General features: G+C 41.5%; 1 long non-coding RNA gene across 1 annotated transcript; it reads left to right on the top strand.

The window, feature by feature from the left end:
* Positions 1-235: 235 nt before the first annotated feature.
* LOC129150117 (uncharacterized) lies at positions 236-17,753 on the top strand. The gene is made up of 3 exons (XR_008556847.1): positions 236-311; positions 16,776-17,053; positions 17,722-17,753. It is a non-coding gene; the product is annotated as an uncharacterized LOC129150117 (long non-coding RNA).
* Positions 17,754-18,920: the final 1,167 nt, after the last annotated feature.

The following is an 18,920-nucleotide window of genomic DNA, read 5'->3' as shown; positions in this document are numbered from 1 at the left end:
CCATAAAGACTAGAGTGCCCAAGAGGACTCTACAATCAAGTGAAAGAGGTTTAAATGGGATTGAATTCAATTAGACATTACGGCACAAAATGTATGAGTTTGCTTTCTTTTCCCAGTGTACTTACTCATACTGTTCTATCATGTTGCCATCAACACATATTTATGACTTCATAAGGAGGTCCCTACATTAAGTTGATGGAAAAGGAAAATATTTTTTCCTGGTTTACAAATAGCTCTGAATTATATGAGTAAGTCAGACCTTCCAAGAACATTGAGTTGCCAACTCTGTTGAGATGGAAAGATTGCCTGAGGTATGAATCTTTCTCAATTCATGAGAAATGGCTGATGGTTTTGGCCAGATGGTAAGGGACATCTAGTTGGGAAGTGAACATGAAAAGAAGGTTTGGAGAGAAGTTTGTGGGTACAAAGTATAGATTATTTGTATCACAATAAACTGCTAATCAAAAGGCTTCTTCTGTGGATGTCTCTCTCAAGGAGGACCTTAATATAGAATAGTTATTATGAAAAGCTCAATAAGGAAAACAAAATATAGAAAAGATAAAAGTAAATTGTACACAAATTTTTAAAAAACATTTAAGGAGTACATGATAAATATATAAGACAGATGAAATAAATTTGTCTCATACATACATATATACATATATAGTATATATATTTTATGTACATATATTTTATATATATTCTATGTCTCTTAAATCAGACCCTCTCTATTTTTAAATCTCTGAGGTTTAGGTCTTTCTTCTCACATGAATTCTCCTGAATTCAAGCAAATACAGAAACTTTAAGGTGACCTTCCCACCTGTTTCTAGCTCCCTGACTCAATTTCATCCTTCCTGGTACATATGCTGTCAAATCCTAAACAGGTCTAAATTCTCATCAGCAACACTTAGTTTCCATCTACCTTCCAAAAATATGTTGACCTCTCCTATCCATTGTTACCTTTTCTCCTAGTCTATAAAACCTTATGGTTTTACTTATTTTACCATCAATTCAGTGAGAACTGGGAATGACAAAAAAGATAAATTAATGTTTTCAACTCATTATTTAACAACACTTCCATCCTTACCTTTTTAATCATATCCTTCTAGCAAAGGTACCATTTCTCTACAGTTCTTTTCCAAGCTCCCCATATTCCTGCTTGTTCCCTTTCTAGTCCATGTGGTCCACTCCCATCTCCATTCTTCTCTCATCCTGCCAGTCTTGATCTCCTATTAATCTTTTCCTATGAAAAATGTTCTGGACATCAGATTTTAGTAAATAGATTAGACAATGTAAAATTGAGTATGTTTTGAATTTGATGGTGGTTCTCTGAAAAAACAAAAAAACAAAACCCACACACAAACAAACAACAAAAACTAAAACAAAGCCATCTGGCTCTTTCCCATGAAGAAAGGTTGCTTAGTTCTGTGGAGAAAGTCTGCTTTGGTTGCCAGCCCATCTCTTATATAGGGCTCTCAGCTCACAGTTAGGTCCAGTCAGCTTACCACTCCTGGAATGTTAAGTCTCCATAGTAACTATTTCCATGGTTTCTCACTTTGTGCACTTTAGCCATTTAATAGAATATTGAAGACTGCAAACTTTTCTGTAATTCTCTCTGAAATTTCTTTCTGCTTCAGGACAGTATACTAATTCCATCATACATTAAGCTTGAGTTTCTAAAAGGTTCTTTGGACATGCACACTACCTAGTACCTACATATTTACAAATATTCTCTATCTGCACTTGGTCCCCAGGTGTTCTCTTCTAGTGTATGGCTTTAAATACCATCTCTATATTGCTGGCTTACATATTTATTTTAAAATTCTTTCCTCAAGATGTGTCTACTCCCTATGCAACTGTCTACTCCACATCTCTACTTAGTTGTCTAGTAGGTAACTCTTAAGAGAAACCAGAGTATAGTAGGTAACTCTTAACATGACCAAAACCAAGCCCCCAATTTTAGCATAATTGCTCCAACTTATTTCTCTTATAATATTCCCATCTGAGTAAACGGCAACTTCATCCTGCACATACCCTGACTGTGGATCAAACCCACAACCTGGGTATGTGCCTTGACCATGAATTAAACTGGCAACCTTTTGGTTCATGGGACAACACTCAACCAACTGAGCCATGCTGGCCAGGACATGAGTCTTTTTAAATTTTTTAATAACAAAGTAGTCAGTGATCCCAAAATGCTGGAGAAGGTGAGACATTTAAAACCATGCTTTCTGTCTATGAAATTCAATATAATAAATCTTCATTAATGGACCAGTATCCTAGTTTAAATACTTACATTGCAAAGTAGGCATTAATATATCCATTTTATGATGAGAAAACTGTAGTTCTAAGAATCAAATGATTAAATTTATTTTTAAAAGGAAAGGAATTAATTGTGAGCTTAATTCTGTTTTGTCTGATGTCAATCCCTAAAATATTCTCATTACAGTACACTGTTCTGACAGTGCAGCTCACCATGGAAAGGTCATAAACTACATCTAATTTCAATTTTTCAAGACCTAATGCTATTATCAGAAGTAATGACCAGTGATAAGATGGAAGATACCTAGCTCCAAGAAATGTCAGATAATATATTGTTCTCGAGAGACTTTTTATCAGAGCTTAAAACTGTTTTTCCTTATATATACCACTATTTTTTTTTTACAAAGAAATTATATTTAGTGTTAGCTTTTTTACTTAGATTTTTTTTGCCCTTGCAGAAAAAGTTTGGGGATAAAATTTAAAATGTGGGAAAGTTTTGATAATTTATGAATAAAAGAGAACAGAATATTTGAAAAAAGTACAGTTGTAAAGTCTATGACTTTTGTTCCTAATTCAAACAAAAATTTCATAAGCCAAGTGTGACTAGAAATATATACCCCACCCCCACCAACATCAACATTTTTTCCTTTTTTTGAACATAAAAACTAAATTTAACTTAAAGTTCTGGGTTTGGGTTTTTGAGGCTGGTAGCCTCTTTCATGATGACTGCCTGACCAATCAAGCACAGAAATAATATCCTCAATAATTAGTTAATTGCGACACACTCAGGGAATAGCAGGGCAATTGAAACGCTTCTCTCTCATTCTGAGGGTGAAGCATGCTGACTGCACTTCTAATTAGCCAATTAAAGGTGCATTCTCCTCATTGAGCATTTTAAGCTCACTAGGAATTTTATTTCCAAATGCTGAATGAGAAATGAGTTCAACCAGTAGTTTCTGTATTCCTTAAGGTCAGCTTATTTTCTAAGTTCTCATTTAAATTCTAAAGTGGGGTAGGGGAGGATGGGGGTAAGGGGGAGAGATCAACCAAAGGACTTGTATGCATGCATATAAGCCTAACCAATGGACACAGACAACAGGGGGTGAGGGCATGATTGGGGGTGAGGTGGGGGGATATGGGGAGATAAGGACACATATGTAATACCTTAATCAATAAAGAAATTAAAAAAGAGTTAAATATTTTAAAAAATAAGTCATAAAAAAACAAAAGACAATACAAATAAGTATTGCACTTCTGATGGCAAATAGTTTCAAACAGAAGAATATGTGTAAGAAAAGACTGACCGATATGACGAAACAAGCTTTATTCATTATTTTCCCTTTTTATCCCAACATATTAAAAACATATTCATGTACATTACAAGTTAGCTGGGGAATGAGATTCACATATATGAAGGAATAGAAACATTTCAAGATAATCTATGACTAAATGTCAAACTAAGTATTGTTATCATATTGACTATGATTGTCAGAAAAGACAGGCCCATAAGGGATGAAGGGTCAAAGAACTCCTTATAGTGAAAATGAAAATTGAGTACAATCTTTGGAGTTGTATGTAAGTTGGATAGGCAGAAGAAGTGAATAGAGAATGCAAAAGGGGATTACTATGAATGAAGGCAGTGTGAAAGGAGTATATAGCATGTATGGAACACTGTAGTATAACATAGAATGTGTGTGGATACAGTGTGGTTCAGTAGAAAGAGCACTGATCTTAGTACCATTAAACCTCCTGAATGCAAACCCCATTCTACCTCTATTTCTTTGAGGGTCTTGGCAGTCACAGAGGTGGTTGATATGTACTAGTAAGAGATGGTAAAGTATCTTGAGGCTAGCAGTAGTATAGAGCCATTATCACTACTGCCTATGAAGGAGGAAGGAAAGAGAATGGTTTTGAGAAATCAGAGAAAGCTGTGGTATGAGCTGTAACCATATTTCCCCTGTGCTTTATGACAGGAAGCTGGGGTCTTCATTTCTGAACTTCAGTAGGGGAGAACAGCTACTGTAAACTTGTGGGCAGGAAGGAAGCCTGGGAATAAGCCCCCTCTTCTGCCCTGTAATTTCCTCTTTTTCTCCCTCATTGACTTAACACAACTGGGAGCTAGAGGACAAAGAAAATCAGTTTACATGGTCCATGGAGGCCAGCTGCCCAGGATGCACAGAAAGGTGGACAAGGATGGAGAATGGGTTTGGAGAGCAGTGGAAATATCCAGAACAACACTCACTAGTTAGATAACCTTTAGCAAAACACTTACCCACTTGGATATTTATTCTTCCCGTCTATCCTATATAACAAAAGGCTAATATGCAAATTGACTGGTCACTATGATGCACACTGACCACCAGGGGGCAGATGCTCAACACAGGTGGTCAGTGTGCTCCACAGGGGGAGTGCTGCTCAGCCAGAAGCTGGGCTCATGGCTAGTGAGCTCAGCGGTGGTGGTGGGGAGCAGGCCTAAGCCATCAGTCGGACATCCCCAGAGGGCTCCCAGACTGTGAGAAGGCGCAGGCCAGGCTGAGGGACACCTCCCACCCCAGTGCACGAATTTTGTGCACCGGGTCTCTAGTATTATTATAAAACACTAGTATAACAGTTATATTGGGGAAAAGCAAGAGGCAAAGTTAAGGATAAAAAGTTTAGCCATATACTATTTTTCAAGAACCTAAAACATCTGAAAGTTGTGGGGTAACTATTGCCATACAAAGAGCAACTTCAACGATAGTTTAGATTTTATAATCTCTGTTTCCTTTCGCCCTGTTGGGTATTTTATGAGACAGCTTATTCCTTGAACTTAAGAATGGATCTAGAGAGTATTATGCTAAATGAAATAAGCCAGTTAGAGAAAGACAAGTATTATATAATTTCATTTACATGTAGAATCTAATGAACAAAATAAACTAACAAAGTGGAGACAGATTCATGGATACAGAGACTGACAGCTGCCAGAGGAGAAGGGATAGGTAGCTGGGTGAGAAGGTGAAGGGATTAAGCAAAGAAAAAAAAGAAAAACTCATGGATATAGACATCAGAATGGTGGTTGCCAGAGGGAAGGGGTGAAGGGGGTAGAAAAGGGTAAAGGGGGGATAAATGATGATGGATGGAGATATGACTTGGAGTGGTAAACACACAATACAATATACAGATGATGCATTTTAGAATTGTGTACATGAAATCTATATAATTTTATTAACCAATGTCACCCCAATAAATTAAATAAATTTTAAAAAAATGCAATTCAAATCAAACTTCAGAAACCATGGGGGGTTGGGGGAAGGCATTTTGAGCATATGATGATACTTATTTCCTTTCTTCTAAAGTCTGTATCAGTTATCCAGTGGTAAATAATCCCTTTGTCAATATACTTTGGTAAAAGAAATATAATGTGCATTTGTGGAAATTTCAGAAAAACAAGTTTTTACATGTGCTAATTGTTTGGAACTATATCGTAACTGAAGAATGCCACTTTACAAGTGTTAGGCATTCTCACGCTTACCTTAGTATTGCTCCCCTTCCTGGACACATAGTCCCTTCTGAGCTTCAGGAGCACTGGTAGCTGTGGATACATACTATAAACAGGAGGAGGTGCATGAGAGTATTACAGATGTGCCCCCCTCATTACCCCCCTAACCAGTTCCCACCCCGCCCCAGGCCTTCACCACCATATTGTCTGTGTTCATAGGTAATGCATATATAGGCATATAAGTGCTTTGCTTACTCTCTTCCTACCCCCCACCCCCTTTCCCTCTGAGATTTGTGAGTCTGTTCCATGTTTCTGGTCAAGTGATTTATACAATCACTGCAGTCTGCTCAGGAGTTACAATCCATCTCACACCACAGACCATTCCTGCAACACTCAGTAACTATCAGGGGCAGCGGCCACTGGGCTTCAGCTGACACTTCATCACAATCAACCATAGGCGATAATGTGATTAACTGTGATGCCACCACACACACGGATTACTAGTATCTTGTTTTCCTTCGGTAAACAGTGCAGCACTGTGCTCAAATTCAAGGGTATGACCAAACTAATAAAGCCCAGCACTAAAGGGCCATCTCCTGGGACTGTATCAGTCTTGATCCCATCAGTCATCAGAAACTATGTAGTAGTTAGAACAGGGAAAGTTTAATATAAGAATTATCCTATATAATAAAGAGGTAATATGCAAATTGACCATCACACCCTCATAAGATGGCTGCCTATGACCAGGAGGGCAGGTGGGTTAGTGAGGGACAACCAGACGACTGAACAAGCAGGCTGCGTGGGGTGACCAGGCTGGCAGGGGGGTTACTGAGAGAGGACCAGACGACTGAACAAGCAGGCTGGCAGGGGGGTTAGTGAGGGATGACCAAATGACTGAACAGCAGGCTGCATGGTGACCAGGCCAACAGGGGGGTTAGTGAGGGACTACCAAATGACTGAACAGCAGGCTGCATGGGGCAACCAGGCTGGTGGTGGGGGGGCAGTAAGAGACAACAAGGCCGGTGGTGGGGTGCAGTTGGGGGCAACCAGGCTGGCAGGGCAGGGAGTTGGGGGTGACCAGGGTGGCGGGGGGGGGGGACAGTTAGGAGTGACCAGGCCGGCTGGGGGGCAGTTAGGGGAGATCAGGTAGGCACACAGAGGCAGTGAGGGGAGATCAGGCCTGCAGGGGGGGGTGGGGGGCAGTTAGGGGTGACCAGGCAGGCAGGTGAGCGATTAGGAGCCAGCAGTCGAGGATTGTGAGAGGGATGTATGACTGCCGGTTTAGGCCTGATTCCAGGGATCGGGCCTAAACCGGCAGTCAGACATCCCCTGAAAGGACCCAGATTGGAGAGGGTGCAGGCTGGGCTGAGGCGACGCGCCCCCCCCCCCCCCTTCATGCACGAATTTTGTGCACCGGGCGTCTAGTTAATTATAACAAGAGATTGCCTCCTAAGGGATAAAAAGAACTCTGAGGAATACAGGAATAGCATGTATAGAGACCAGCGACTGCCCCAGGGCTGAGTCAGAGCATCTGAGGAAAGAAAACAATTTGAAACACACTCCCTCCCCCAGAATGAGACTCAGACCTCACTGGAGATGGTGAGTGAGACCCCTGGATGTCAGAGAGACGTTCTTAGATGCCATGTTGGCAGAGTGTTTAAGAAGCTGTCTTCCAGGGCCTTGGGGAAGGCTCTGTGGGGAGATGCTGTGCTGGTGATATTAGCTGGGAAACCTCTGGTGTTCCTGGGGTAGATAGTCCTAAGGAGGTTTCATGCCATGGAACCTGCTGGAAAGCTACCCATGAGGTGATGCACTGGGAAGTGACCCTCTAGCTTATTAGGAGGAGATGCCTACAAGAAGTCCCACAGAAACTTACTTTTGTTGAACACTGCTGAGTGTCCCACATGTTTCTGGCCAGTGCGGACTGCAAGTGCAAGACCAGAAGAGCCTAAATACTTCCCTCCCTCCCTCTCTCCCTCCCTCCCTCCCTCCCTCCTTCGCTCCTTTCCTTACCCTCTAACCCTATCTCTCTACCATCTCTCCTCTCTCTCTTTTAACCTGGCTCCTCTGTACTCCTTTATCCAAAGGTAGTTTATTCAGAAGGCTCGGGACACTTCTGTGAGTCCATGGCAGTTTGTTTATCACTTTCCTATAAAGATATTAAAACACCTGTTTCAACTATGAAAAGCAGAGTTGCTTTGTAGTTAGTCCTCGTACTATCAGCTGACAGCAAATAGGACTAAAAAATAGACAGCATAATGTATTGCATTAGGATATCAGTTTGTCTCTCTCTCTGTGTACTTTGAGTCTTGTTTTCTCATTTGAAGTTATACATAAAAAGGAGTATTTCTGCACTGATATTTCCATAAGTGAAAAGAACACAAAGCCAGGAGACACTGTACCTAGGTTCTACCATCATTATTCAAATTAGAACTTATTAATTTTTTAATAAATATTTTTGAGTGTTTACTTTGTGCCAGCCACTGTGCTAGGGCTGGATGTTTGTATCCTACATAAGACATTATTCTCCTCAGCTACCTCATGGTCCTGAAAATGAAACACAATGTCCCACTGTAAAGAGTCCTCATAAAAATCAAATTAGATAATGGATTGTAAGCCTTTTGAAAAAGATAAGAAACCCGACTCTATGCTAATATCGGTATCACAGTCATCACAAACCCAGGATGGCAATTAACTTGCTGTGTCTTTTATTCATTGGCATCTGGGCTAAGGGGAAGATTGTAAGTGATTCAAGTAAGACCGGAGCATCTGCATTCCTAAAGAATGTTTCCCGTAAATTGACAAGCATTAAAATTAACCTGTGAAGTTAATTTCGGTGTCTGACAGGGATGGCTTTTGGCTTTATGCAGTTATGTTCTTGACCAGATGAGGTCTTCCTTTTATTAGTGTATGAGTCATAGGGCAAGCATGGGTCCTGCACCGTGAATACTAAATCAGGATTAAGGAAGTGGAGTTGCTTCTGGCTTTGCAAAAAACACACACCTTTGTGGCGTATCTACTTTGGTTGTTTATTGTGAATGATGGCTGCTCCGGGGGCAGCAAATCTCTCAAATGCTTGGCCGCTGGCTCTGCTGTGACCGTCTCCCTTTCGTTTCTGAGGCTTTGGCTTCCAGAGTTCAGACAGGGTGCCGGATCTCCTTCATTAGTTCTTGCTTCTCTTTTCTCTCTCCTCTCTCTCTCTCCCTCTCTCTCTCTTTTTTTAATCACAATCTCACCAGCTCTCCAGGAGGATGGCGTCATCCACAGCTTTGGGTGCTGGGTAACCGCTCATGTCCTTCCCACTGCCTTCCACCAAGGAGAAGAGTGACAGACTGCTGGCTGAGAGTGTCAGAACGGCTGTTGGCTAATGATTGCTATAAATTCTGATAATAATAGCAATCATAAATAAGATAAAGCAATAGCACCACAGCAGCTGGTATTTATGCTGCTTAGACACTTATTTATAAAATTTAAAAAATTTTTCAAGGCTTGTAAGAATTTGGGGTCATAGGATGCCACTTGGCCACAGGGATTGCCACGTGGCAATGCGCAGGTGTTTTTGGAAGGGCAGACAGAAAGACAGGGCCACTCCCCTGAGAGGTACCCATCCTACATCAGAGCGGCATGAGTGAGAAACAAATCTTTGTGGCTTTAGGCCACTGAGATTTTGGGTTTTGGTTGTTAATTAGTGTAGCATGAACTATCCTGACTGATACGTATCGCTCCTATGTCACTCATATCTCTGCTGTTAATATCTCTCATAAGCTAAGCACCAAAGACCCCATAGCCAAGTTAATTCTAACAAAAAACAGTTGTCATTCATTGTGCTTTTTATCAAGATAGCTGTGTTTGCAATGTAATACTATGCTGCCATAAAAAAGAAGGAATTCTCATCATTTGCAGCAACCTGGATGGAATTGGAGAACATTATGCTAAGTGAAATAAGCCAGTCAATGAAAGAAAAATACCACATGATCTCACTCATTTATGGATAGTAAAGAACATTATAAACTGATGAACAAAAAGATAGATACAGAGACAGTAAAGCATCAAACAGACTTTCAAACTACAGGGGGAAAGTTAGGGAGAGGTGGGGGAGATAAGAAATCAAACGAAGGACTTGTATGCATGCATATAAGCATAAACAATGGACACAAAACTCTGGGGGGTGAGGGCATGTATGGGTGTGGGGTGGGGGGTGGTAATGGTAAGATATGTACACATATAATACCTCAATAAAAAAATGTCAAAAAAAAAAAAAGATAGCTGTGTTTGGAGATGTTTGTGTCAGTAACTTTTAGAAGCTTCAGGGTAATTACACAAATTTTAAATTCCAATTATGATGTTGTTACACAGAAAATTGCAGCTGCCCAACTCCCATCCAAAGTTTATCCCTGCAAATTTTACACATAAGAGTAAATCTACATACGAAAATCTTGCATTTCAGAAACAAAGCATATTGATTGTGAAGCATGACTTACGGGGTTCGTAAGTTTAGCAAACATAAAACATACAGATATTAGTTGGTTATGTTACGTGTTATAAATGCTATACAGAATTTATAATCTAAATCAAATTTTTGCATATATAGGAAAAACTAAACACGTGTGTATTAATTTTTAGATCAGCTATGAGCACAAAACCTATCTCTGCACCTTGAGTGAATGCATGTCAGCATGTGGTCACCAGGGGTGGGAAAAAGGAGGATTCCTTCCCTTATCTTCCATAGAGGGGAGCAGGGCCCTGGGCCTTACCAATTCTGTACATAGTGGACTGGGAGAATTTCCTGAAAATGGGAGAAGAAGGTGCCTTCACAACAAAGCTATCCAGTAAACAACAAAAACTGCAAATAAATTATCATTTTGATTAGCAAACCAGAATACCTGTGAAAAGCATAGATTCCCTAGCATGGCAAATGGAGTGACAACACTGCTTAATTGAGTATCACTCAGTGAGTATATAAAGGTAGTATTACAATATAAGATAAATGGATATATTTTTAAATGTAAGGTTAGCAGTGGAATTTTTTTCAAATGAAATCCTTTAGAGATCTCTGATACATCAAATAGAAGAGTTCTAGTGAAGCAGGTGTGGGACCAGAACTCTGCTGTTTAATACCATCCTTTCCCAGTTCCCAGTGGCTGTGAGACTAGGACTCTTGGACCATGGTTTCAAAACTACTCATCAGGATGGTGATTTTGAATCAGACCTTGGATTTCTGATGTGTTGAGTCATTTAACTCTCTGTCTTCTTACCACCCTCCCCGACCCCACTTGTACTGGATGAAACTAAAACAGAAAGAGAATAAAGCAAATGTCAAAAATCCCCAAACAAAAAAATGAAAAACTGGCATTCTCTTCTATTCCATATGGCAGTGGACCAAAAACAAAACAAAAGCCCTAAGTAAAAGCAACTGTCCACTGAGGTTGCAAGTAAGATAGGACCTTCTCTGTCGCATGTTAATTGCGATTTGCGTTTATAATCTGTGATATGATGACAGATCAGGCTTCACTGCATTTTATAGAGAGTAGCAACTTCAGGTCTGGGTACTGGGCTTGACATCACCCAGAGATTATGTCATTTCTGGCAAACTCCACTCAGATGTGCTTTGAATGATTTAGTTGTTCTTCTCTTTGCTGAGCTGATGTGTACTCCACCTCAGGCACAAATCCCAATCAAGTTACTGATCCACTTAGGGATCAGCATCCTCTGCAGCCAGGGGAAGTTTAAGAGATATTTTTAGTCTCTTCATCCATCCTGACCCCACTCTCCTAGAGGAAGAGTGAAAATGAGAAGCGGAGGAAAGGAGGCAGGGAGATGCTGATGCCACGGAGCAGGAGAAGGTGGAAGGCCATGGTAAGCTATTAGTCATCTCGAGATGGACAGCTACAAAGATGCATTTCAGATTCTCTTTCTGACCAAGAATGTCCCTTTCAGCTGAAACAAGTATTAGGCAAATTTGCTGCAGGGTTACCCAGGAAAACTTTCCAGTATTGCCATTCAGCTGCTTCTCAGGTCACAGTGTGAGTTCTCTGTTCAGAGACAGGGGCTCAGGTACTTCTTAGGACCTATGGATCTTTCAGTCCAACCAAAGACAGCACACTACCAGGTTTTACCTGCTTCCTTTGCTGCTCCTGAAAACTTGAGACCAGGACTTGGGTGCAGGTAGTTGAGTTGGGAGATGAACCCAGGGAACACAAGTGAGGAAATGGCAATGTGAGAAAGAGAAGGTGACACCCAGCATGGGTATATTAATAAATGGGTTACCGCTGTGGGCCCTCAAGAAAGTGCGGGTCCCATGACTGGGAGGCTGGGGCACTGATCCACGAACTTCTGCCCCCCGTTGGGTGAAGGTTACCTCCAGCTGTGTTAGTCCCATGGTTCTGGTTATAACTGAGTGCAGCAGGTCTAGTTCTCTTGGTGCCAGAGAAAGCCCTCTGGCTGAGAAGAGAGACCCAGGCCCTAAACAGAAGTAGGAAGTTGTCTGCAGGTCAGCAATTGTCTACCCTTGTCAGTAGGTGAACTCAGTTGGGTCAGAGGATATAGTTTGAGGCATTAACTGTGACTACAGTCTTGTATTTAGAATAGGGCCTATTATTATTCTCTCAATAATAGGGGATAAAAGTGCTTTAATTTTATAAATATTTATTTAATTTTAATAATATTTATAAAATTAAACATTATAAAATGTTTTGTGTATTTTGTTTGTTTGTTTTGTTAATCATCACCTGAGGATATTTTTCCACTGATTTTTAGAGAGAGTGGAAGGGAAAGGGAGAGACAGAAAGAGAAAAATCATTGGTTGCCTCAGCACACACTCCCTGGATTCCGGGATCGAGCCTGCAACTGAGGTACGTGCCCTTGACTGAAATCGAACCCAGGACCCTTCAGTCTTAGGGCCGATGCTGTATCCACTGAGCCAGACTGGCTAGGGCAACAATGTAAAAAGTTTTAATCTAGAATGAAGAAGTTTAAAACTAAGCGATCAGTCCAAGTGGGCAGAAGTTGTTAAAGAGGAGAAATATAGAGAAGAACATAGAGAAAGAGGGAAACAGGAACAGAAGTGAATTTCTATAGGATAAAAAAGATTTGTTCATTCAGAATATGTTTATTGAGCAGCTATTATATTCCAGGTATTGCTCTAAATTGCAGGGAACAAAATAGTGAGTAAAAGTCACAAAATTCTATGCCCTTACGAAGTCTGTGTTCTAATGAGAAGGAGATAGATTGTTAGGGAGATAACTAAGTTAAGTTTCCAGTGTGCTTAGTGATCATGAGTGCTAAGAAGAAATATATGGCAGAAGAGGGGACTGGGAAATGTGGGGTTGGGAAAGTATTCTAATTTTAAGTAGGCTTGGCACCAAGAAGAGCGTGAGGGAGCCTTGAAGGCATCTATCAGGGAGCATTCCAGGTAGAGGAACAGCAGATGCAAAATCCCAATGTAGGAACATACTTCTATGAGGAAGAAAAAAGAGTTTTCACTCTATCTTTCTGAGTTCTTGGCTGAGACCCCTTTAATATACAGATTAACAAGAGAAATATAAACAGAACCCAGGAAAAATGAGTAACCCAAAGAAGTGACTTTAGAATTCAGGCTCAAATACCATTGTACTAGGGAAAGGGTGGGGTGTGTGTGGGGGATATAGGCCTCTTAGAGGAGAGTAAATGATTTTTAGAGAAGATGAATGGACTATTGGAAGAATAGGTGGGAGGTATGATAGTTTGTGACAGTTTGTCTGGGTGTGGTGCTGACCTCTAGTCTCCTTTCCTGGGATGAAACCCTTTAGAAGGGGATCTGTGACACCTGAGTTCCTTTTGGAGGATCTTACTTAAGGCAGATAAGGGGAGTTCAGAGAAATTCTCTCCTTGCATTTGCTGTTTTTCAGGTGTCTACAGCTCAAAATAATATACCAAGTGTCATATTTTGGAATGGCATGTCCTAAACTCCTACTGTCATCTTTTGGGGTGGCATATTTTGCTGCTTTCACCTGGCAAATTGGGTGATTAGGAAAGGAGACACGTGACTGAAGCAGCTGAGCAAGAGGAAGAATAGAAGGGTGTGGGGTCAGAGAGGAAAGCTCAGAATACATAAGTAAGCCAGGGGCATACTTACAGGGCCTTGCATGCCTTTTTATTTTATTTTTTTTAAAGATTTACATTTCTACTCTGAGTACAATGGGGAGCCATTGGAAGGTTTTGAATAAAGATGTGATGAGATTAAATAAAGAAAGAAAAGGCAAAAATTACTGGGTCTTATAGGGGAATGGCAAACGATTATGTGAACCTAGCGGCACTTGTTAGTGTCACCTATCTTGTCCTCATTATAGCACTCTCTACAAAGGGAACATTTGACATATATATTTATTGATTTCAGAAAGGAAGGGTGAGGGAGAGAGAGAGAGAAACATCAATGATGAGAGAGAATCATTGATTGGCTGCCTCCTGCACACCCCACACTGGGGGTCGAGCCTGAAACCTGGGCATATGCCCTGACTGGGAATCTAACGTTGACCTACTGATTCCTAGGTCAACCCTCAACCACTGAGCCATGCCAGCCGGGCCAAAGGGAACATTTTATACAGGGGCCTGATTTATACCCACTTGCTGCTCAGCTGGAAGATCCAGAGGTACCTGGGCATGGATCTCTCTCACCAACTTCTCTAAGCACTTTTATTTTAAGAGGTATTTTTTGCCTGGCTGGCACAGCTCAGTGGTTGTGCATCAATCTATGAACCAGGAGGTCATGATTTGATTCCCGGTCAGGGCACATGCCCAGGTTTTGGGCTCCATCCCCAGTTTGGGGCATGCAGAAGGCAGCCAATCCACGATTCTCATCATTGATGTTATTCTCTCTCCCACTCCCTTACTCTCTGATTTCAATAAAAAATATTTAAATAAAATAAAAAAATATTTTAAAAAGAGATATTTTTCATACTGAAAGACAAGATAAACATCTTTTTTGGGCACAGTAGAACAAATCTAGAGATTTCTTACCCTTGAAGAATTTGGAAGATCTGTGAAACATGTTCTTTGAAGTCACATGATTGTTGCTTTGAAACCAACAATATTTTGAAATTATGTTGTCATACATATTGATTAGGCTTTTGGGTTTTAAACAAAAGGGGATAATTTAATTGACACATTGTAGGGTGGCCAGTAGAGAAGTAATTGTTGAAGACCTTGCCTTCAGAAAAGGTGGGAACTGGGGAATTCCAGAAGAATTAGGTAGCAGGAGTGAATTAAGAGCCTCAGAGGTACCACCATAACTAGGTTCCATTAGCTCCAATCGCTTTTGTTTTTCCCCATTCTTGCAAAGCTTCCCTCCAAATCCAGTCCTGGCAGATGATCTCTGGCCTCACCTGGGCCACGTGCAGTGCGATCAAGTGGCTTCTGTGTTGGACAGCATATTTATAGAACAATCCTATTGCCATAGGACGTTCTTTTGCACAGCACTGCTATATATGGTCATAATAAAAATCTGCATAATTTCTTTAATTATCCAAAACTTTATATCCGCTTTTAAAAAATACACTCTCACTTCCATGACAGTATTTAACTCCGGTTTCAGCCTTCTGATGGAAACAGAGAGTGTATGCTATTTCCATTTTATAGCTGAGGAGACTGAGGCCATGATAGGAGGAGCACCTGGCAATGATGTCACCCAGCCAATGCAAGGTCACAGAGCCAGTGCTAGGACGGGGGCCACCTGCGTCCCAGTGCAGAGTCCCTCATACCAATCCTGCTGTAGCAGCCCAGACAATGGATGATTTGGTGTAAAGCTTCTTCTTGGGTTATTAAAACACAGGAACAATTGTGTGGTTGTCAGAGTTTGAGTTTTTATAAATTTCCCCATCAAGGAAGTAAGCATGCAATCCCAGCAGGTATCTTTTATGCAGCTTTTAAAAGCTCCTTTGTCAAAGGAAACTGTATGCCCATGACACAAATATGAAGACGGATTGACAGGTAGGAAATACTTCGTCGCTGGCGGGAGAAAAATAGGGGTAAAGAAGTGCTCTCAGCCTGCTTTCAGTTCCCCAGAGGCATGCATCTTGGAAGTAGGAGGTCCCAGACTGTGCACTGCGGCCTGTCACCCAGCACTTGGGTCTTGTGATTGGTAGGAACAGGCAGTTTCCCCGGGGTGTATTTAAGGTAGAACTTGCAGGCTTATAAAGCTCAAGCTGTTATCACCACACTGCAGGGCCTTTGTAATGCCGTTACAAACACATTAGACTTGTTTCCATGCGCCATACATAAAATCAGGCCCACAGATTTGTGGGACCTGGAGCAAGACTATACTAGTGAGTAAAGTCTCATTTCCGATGTGTCTAAATGTTTCAAAGTTGGGCCCATGGCTCAAACCACAGGCCCCCTGAGGGCCCCGTGGGTGGCTCCTCTCAGATCTCCTTGGAGATCCACAGGTCAAAGGAGCCTCCCCCTCCATGTCCAGCCCTGCTGTCTTCAGATACGCTTGCTGAGGGCCGGTGGGAGTGGTCCTGAGCCTGCGATCCTCAGTGGGACCGGACACTGGGACTGAGTGACTCAGTCAAGTGCCTCAGGGAGCCAGGGTGTGCTCCCCTTTTCCACACGCCACTTTTCTGGTTAGGACTTCCAGACAGGTCTAAGCTTTTGAACAACACACCTCTAGAGAAAAGGGAGGGAGGGGACTTGGTTATGTTAGAAACACACCTGTTCCGACACCCACTTCAGGGTGATTTGGAGTCGCTGCTCCTTTTCCTGGGCTTCCCTCTCCCCCAAAATGCACAGCTCAGCTCTCAGCCCTGCGTCGTCAGCTGTGGGACCTGGTTCAGCTCGTGCCATGCTCCTCCCCCATAAGCTCATTTGCTCAGAAAATTACTGAACTTTCAAAAAAAATTTTTAGGACACTAAAAACAAAACAAACAATAGTGTCTAAAGCAGGGGGCCCTACACTTGGTTCTTCTTGAACAAGATACATGAGTGTAGAACAGAGGTTCACAAACCGTGTGTGCTACATTGCGTTGCAGTATTATGATCCTTTGATTTATTTTTGCTACAGCTGTGGATCCACCTTGCAGAATGCTGTCCATTGCATCAGTCCCTGAGCTAAGCAGGTCCTCGAATGGGCTGCAGAGCAGAGCTCCATGCTGGAAGTTAGGGGCATGAGTGGTAGCACCTTGTCAAGTTGGTGCCAAAGAAGAATTAGGCGTTTAGCGGGACAAGTGACGGCTTTGCCTGTCGACAGCGTGATCTGACTTAAAGAGGGCGATTTTAAAGTGACACAGTACCGAAGCATGGCCATGTGAGCAGTGCAATAACTAGATGCTTTCAAAGAGAGTGAGACATTTTTTCTAAGTATTTGTGTTATAATTATTCCTGGCTTGGTTAGCATTGGTGTTTTTGAATGCCAAGAGATCATAACATTCAGAAAATGTGCCACAAAAACAACAAAGTCAAGAACTACTGATCTGGAACCTTTCTACTGTTACCAGTCAGCGACCATCACCAAGACTTCCTATTGTCTGGAGAAAGGGATAAGCAGAGAAAACATCGAACCAAAAGAGAAAAAAAAATATTGTATGGTTTCAGCTTTGCCAGCATACGAGTTAATTGATGCCAGTTGTTCTGGTCCCATCGCCTTCAAACCCCTCAGGGAGAGCTCTCCCATCAATAGGTTAATTGTGACACTCACATTTCCATATTTTGAAAAAAAGGTTCATTCACCACCATGCAAATTGCCTTCTCTCTCAGAGCTCCTGATGGGGAACTGCAAGCATCAGGACCTTCCTGAGCTTTTCCTTTTATTGGCCACATCATAGATTTACAATTTCCCAATTAATTTTTCCCATCTCCATTAACCCCTGTGTGCCAGATCCCCAATCTTCAGTTTATTGTGGGATCTCTCTAGGGACACAGATTAACCCCTTGCGAGTGGCAGAGTGAGTGTCCCACATTTACCGTGACCTTGCATTTCCCAACTCTAACCTTTCTTCCTATTTCTGTAGGTCTTCAGACCAGCAAACCTGCAAGGTTTTCTTATCCCTGGTTTTGCACTTGGTGTGTCTCAAGAGCATGCCCTTGAGGGCCCAGTAAGAGGTGATATATCTTCTGTTGTACTTTCCAACTCATTGCCTTCCTAAAGTCACCAGACCCTGGATAAGGTCACTACTCTGATGCTCTAGAATCTAAAACGTCAGAATATTGGCCACCCGCCAATCCCAGACATTGTCAGGTAAAATACCTGCCCAATAAAACTCTGGACCCTGATATGCAGGCCTAACTAGTTCCATAAGAACAGTCCCTGCTGACCACACAAAGAAGTTGCCCAATAGGCCTTACATCTGGCCTCTTTGGCTTCTAGGTGCATATGAGTCCGGCAAGCATAATAGATTATGCTTCTCAATTATTTTCATTGGTCATAGAGCTGGTAAAAAAATTCCTTTTGCTTCTATAGTTTTATATGGAAACTGCGTTGGCCCTAGCGATGAGTCTTCATGGTAGTTTGGCTTTGGTTTGCCTGTGGGACAAATAAGTCATTCACCTAAGAGTTGCAGTTTCTTTATTTTTTACTATATACATTATGCATAAAAATAGTTAACTATATAGTTTTCTTGTTGGTCTCTTCGCTCACTTAGATGTCTGTGCATAATTCTTCCTCAGAGTTTGGAAAATTACCGTTGGATAGTCTGAGTTTCCAAGGTTCTTGTGATTTAGTGCTTTTCTTTTGTAACCTTCTTAGGCAACTTGTGAGCAGGAAGGTCAGAAACTGTGAGTCACCTGCCTTCTTAATTTGACATCTGGTCTCATTGCTTTCAAGCTTCTCCACTTCAGAGCACTGTTATAAGTGAATCGCTGTTGTCAAATGGGCTTTGAAAGGCAATTAGACAACCAGGCTTAACACAACCATGACATCCTTAACACGGGTGACTCTGCAGAAAATCAACTGAAACAGCCCCCTTCGGCATCAGATTGTATTTTCCATAGCCAGGGTATTTGGGAAATAACTATATAACTTATTCTTCTACATAGTTTGATAACTACTCCATGAGAGCAAGTAATGTGAATGAACAAATAATAACCAGCTCCATTTTAAACCCTGTGTTCTCTAAAGATAATTCGAGAGATTATTCTCTTCTTCAGCCTTGGATCTGAAATCATTTTTACACTAAAGTGAAAATGAAGTCTAGTCAGATCAATAGCACGA

Source organism: Eptesicus fuscus, chromosome 8 (genome assembly GCF_027574615.1).
Source record: "Eptesicus fuscus isolate TK198812 chromosome 8, DD_ASM_mEF_20220401, whole genome shotgun sequence".
Lineage (NCBI taxonomy): Eukaryota > Metazoa > Chordata > Mammalia > Chiroptera > Vespertilionidae > Eptesicus > Eptesicus fuscus.
Note: the sequence above shows the minus strand (reverse complement) of the source record. Positions and strands in the feature narration are given on the sequence as shown.